Here is a 4,094-nt window from a genome sequence, read left to right as displayed (position 1 = left end):
TATATATATATATATATATATATATATATAAAATGTATTTCTTGCTCCTGCTTAGGAGTCTCTTTGAACTGCTACAATTAAGCTAGTTCATTTTCTAAAGGGAGCACTAAAATAAGGAGTTTTGCAGGTACTTCTCTTCCAGTGCTCTCACTCCTATCATTTCATTATTACTAGATTAGCAGTTATCCCAGAAAACTATTGCATTACCAGTAAATATACTAGCTTTATTCTAGAGCAGTGGTGCTCAACCTTTTGTCCCCACGGGCCAGATGAGTGGTGCGTGTGTGGCCAGTCTGTGCGCCAAATTGAGCCCCGTGTGCCAGGATCTGACCCTGGACCCATACTGTCTCCTTCTTTCCCCTCCCATGAGGATTGGGCCCCAGGCTTGGCATTTCTCCCTCCTGGCCTCCCTCTCTCACTCCAGGATTGGGTCCTGGGGCCCAGCATCGCCTCTGTCCAGCCTTACATGCTGGGATTGGGCACCAAATGCAGCATGCAGGACCCAGGGCACCCCATGAGTCTGAAAATATGGCAGCAGGGGAACAGTGGGTGCTACCACTCCCCCACTTCCAAATTTCTGGATCTGTAAGGAGTTCTGTGGACTGTGTGACATGGCACTGGAGGCTGAAGCTGCCCTGAGAGCCAGGGCTTGAGCATCCCTGTTCTGCAATAAGCTTCTAACCTAAATTCTAGCAAGAAATCATGCTTGGAGTCTGGGCGGGAAGAGAATTACAAAGCTTGCACGTTGTGTTAAAGCAGTTTGATACACTGCAGACCTGTTACAATGGCAGTTGTTCATTTTTTGCGTCTGTACTACTGTACAGTAGCAGACGGACTCTTTCCTCTCAAAGGAGACTAATTTTCTTTGTCAGCATTAATCAAAACAAGAGGTGCTAATGAGTGCAGTGCACAGAGAACATTGTAAAAAATGCCTTCCAGTTGCATGTGTGAGAATTATCTAAATCTGACTGTTTGAAACAGATTTGCTCATTCACTTGCATGATGTTCTGTTTTCAATTTCGAAATCCTTTTCTAAAGCGTTCCTTCCTCTGTACAGCAAGAAGACTCAGATATGTAGTTGTCTCTTCCTTTTCGGAGACAGCCACAGAAAGCTGAATAATTCGTGTTTAAATTGGTATTAATGCATTCTAATTTACAGCTCATGACTCTATGGTAATATTTTTGGTGATTTTTAGCAGCACATTCAAGAGTGAACAATAGATGCATATAACAATGTTGCCTCTAAATGTTAACACAAGGAAACTCTCCATATTCCAGAATGTCTGTGCGTGTTCACACACCATGTCATTTTGTTTGTTTCTGACATTGCTCCATCTCTCCCACCTCCCAGTGCCCTTTCCCATCAAGAAGGTCTCAGCACACTGATGATAGTGCCTTGTTAGTGGTAAGAACCCTGCACGTATTGGCCATTTTCCATGGCAACACCATAGAGTTAGCATGAAGTTGTGACTGGCTCAGACTAGACAGGCTTTCTAGAGTTAATCTAAATAGCATAAAACATGGCAGTCTTCTCTGAGTGATTTTTTTTTTTTTTAATGAATTCCAATGCTGAAACCATACAATGAAATTTTCATGGCATTGCAGCTGCCATGCATTCACTGTTACTTCACTGTTTTTTCCCTTCCCATGTTTGCAAAAGCTAAACTGTTTTAGTAAGAGGGAAATGAAATAATGCTGATAGTGAACACTTCCTAGAACAGTCCTTATCTCGTTAGTCCAGGTTAGGACAGCATCTATTTGGCTTATAGCACACTGCCTAACACTTCAGCATTACTGCATTCATCTAAAGTGCGGAGGGGTAGCCTCCTCTGTTCTGTTTGCATACCAGCCATTGCTTATCTGTTAGATCCAGTGTCTCGGTGATCATAGACTGTCATGAGAGAAGAGAAAGCTGCCCTATACAGACTCTAGAGATCACAAAATATTCTGTGGTTGCTTCTGTTTTGCTGCTTCTCAGTGATGATTTCATTGACATCTTCAGTCTGGGACACTTACAAAGTTTAAACATTTCTAGAGCACTTCATTCATGTTTTATGCTATTTCTTTTTTCCTGGTATCTTAGAGATTTGTAGTAATGAAGGAGCGTAGTTAATTCAGTAGTTTCTGCCTTTTGTTGCCAATATAAAATGCATCAGATCTGCCTGCCGTTGCATGACTGCATGCCTCAGATTTGTTTTCCTGTTACATAACCGTTCAATTGTCTGCCTCAGTTTTCCTATGTTCAGCAGCATTATCCACGTAGACCAAGGACACTGAGCTTTGGCCCAGAGGTCAACATTGTTAAGATCTCTCTCTAAAAAATCATTTGGGTTTGCTAATGAAGCAGCAGGCTAAATGTGGCTTACAGTGCTCAGATGCCTCATTTGACATTAAATATAGTTAAGGTGTAAGGGGAACAAAAGCTATTTAGGGTATGTAATAAATTAAGGTAGGCTAAGCCTACCTTTTCCTTTTGATTGTGATCATGCCTGCTACTATGTGTAGAAATAATAGATAATCATCACTATCATTTAGTTCAGAACATATTTTGCTCTTATTCCTGGATAATGAAATCAGGAAAAACATAAAGTAGAAAAGTGATGATTTTAAAACCAGTATTCAGTTGTCAGTGGACTTCTTAAGACTTATACAAAGGAATCTTTTATCTTTGTGAGTCAGTCGGTGAAGTGATATATTAATATGCTGTTTCATGTGAGATGCATGGCTGGGTTGATGTTTTTCATAATGTGTTTTCTCTGTTTTGTTGACCTCCCATCACTGCTGGTTTCTTTTAATAACTTCAGTCAAGTTTACACCTTCATAATTCACCAAACAGCCAGGCTCTTAGGACAATATTAAAATCAAGTCTTATATTTCCCTCTTTTCTGTTTTATTTAATTACTAAATTATAATTCCATAAGTCCCATTTCTAGTGAAGTGCTAAGCATGTTTTACAGATTTCCTAGTTCTGGGAATATATACATTGTACCTAGGAACCAGTTTCTAACCTAGGAAGACTGTTTCTGGCAATTAAGTGTGAACCACTGAGTCTCATACATTGCTAGTATTTATATTGATTTTAAAAAAACATTCCTTTTGAGAAGAACATTTTTCTTGGTTTTGGACAAGTTCTCAGTCAGCATCCAAAACTGTTTGGGTTCGGAGTTACAGTTTCTTTGCCTCCTTTAGTTGTTCTCCAACAGCAGCTTCACCATCCTTATGGATTTAATATGCAGTTGTATTGGTCTTTTCACTGCTAGCAGGGTCTTTTCTTCTCCTGATGGACAATGGCATTAAACGTTTAACCCCTCCTCACAGACAGAAATTATCAGCACAAGTTCCATGTGTCAGAGGGAAACTATACATTGTGGGTGTTTTCCCCTCTGCTGAAAAACTGAAGTAGTGATGGGGGTCTTGTTTTTTTGACCACAGCAATTTTGTAGTTTTAAACTTGCAGATAAGCTTTATTGAATGGTATCTGCTTTTACTTCAGTAGAGACTCTAACAATTGCACTTGCTTTTGAATCTGGGAGTACTATTCTGTTTTAGAACACAATGGAGTATTATGCAGAACTGTAATAGAGACCTTTTTATTGGGCATTTCCCTCATTACATCAGAGCTTTGCAAACTGAGAAGTTGCTTTTCTTTTGCTCTGAACAATGTTTTCACCTCTCTTATAAGAAAACAGCATAAAATGCAGCCTAGCACATGAGGAGACTGCAAAGCAAATGGGCTTTGTTTTTAATTGACTTCCTCCCTGCCCCTTGCACTTTTTGGTGCTTGCACAGATGCCTAGACCTGTCACTGAAAGAGGAATTCAGGTTTTCAGCCTTCTTTTGGTGTCCTGCTCCCTGTCAGTTTTAAGTCACTTTCAGATGTCACCCTTCAGCAAACTAGTTACTATAAAGATGAAACTAACTCAGTTCGTTGTGATGTGGAATAAGCAGTACATATTCAGATGTGCAGCTACCTTCTCCTGTTTCTAAGCATCCATTTCATAAAATCATAGAAGTCGGGTCAAAGGGATCTTGTAGATCTTCAAGTCCGACCCCCAGCCTGGGCAGGGGAAAAACTGGGCTCAAATGACTCCAGC

General features: G+C 40.2%; 1 protein-coding gene across 1 annotated transcript in view; it reads left to right on the top strand.

The window, feature by feature from the left end:
- LRCH3 (leucine rich repeats and calponin homology domain containing 3) overlaps positions 1 to 4,094 on the top strand; it is a 69,971-nt gene that overhangs the window by 51,055 nt on the left and 14,822 nt on the right. The gene's annotated exons all lie outside the window — the stretch shown is intronic.

This window comes from Gavialis gangeticus, unplaced genomic scaffold (genome assembly GCF_001723915.1).
Source record: "Gavialis gangeticus isolate Ggan-Ray unplaced genomic scaffold, GavGan_comp1, whole genome shotgun sequence".
NCBI lineage: Eukaryota > Metazoa > Chordata > Crocodylia > Gavialidae > Gavialis > Gavialis gangeticus.
This window is presented reverse-complemented; position numbering and strand designations above follow the sequence as displayed.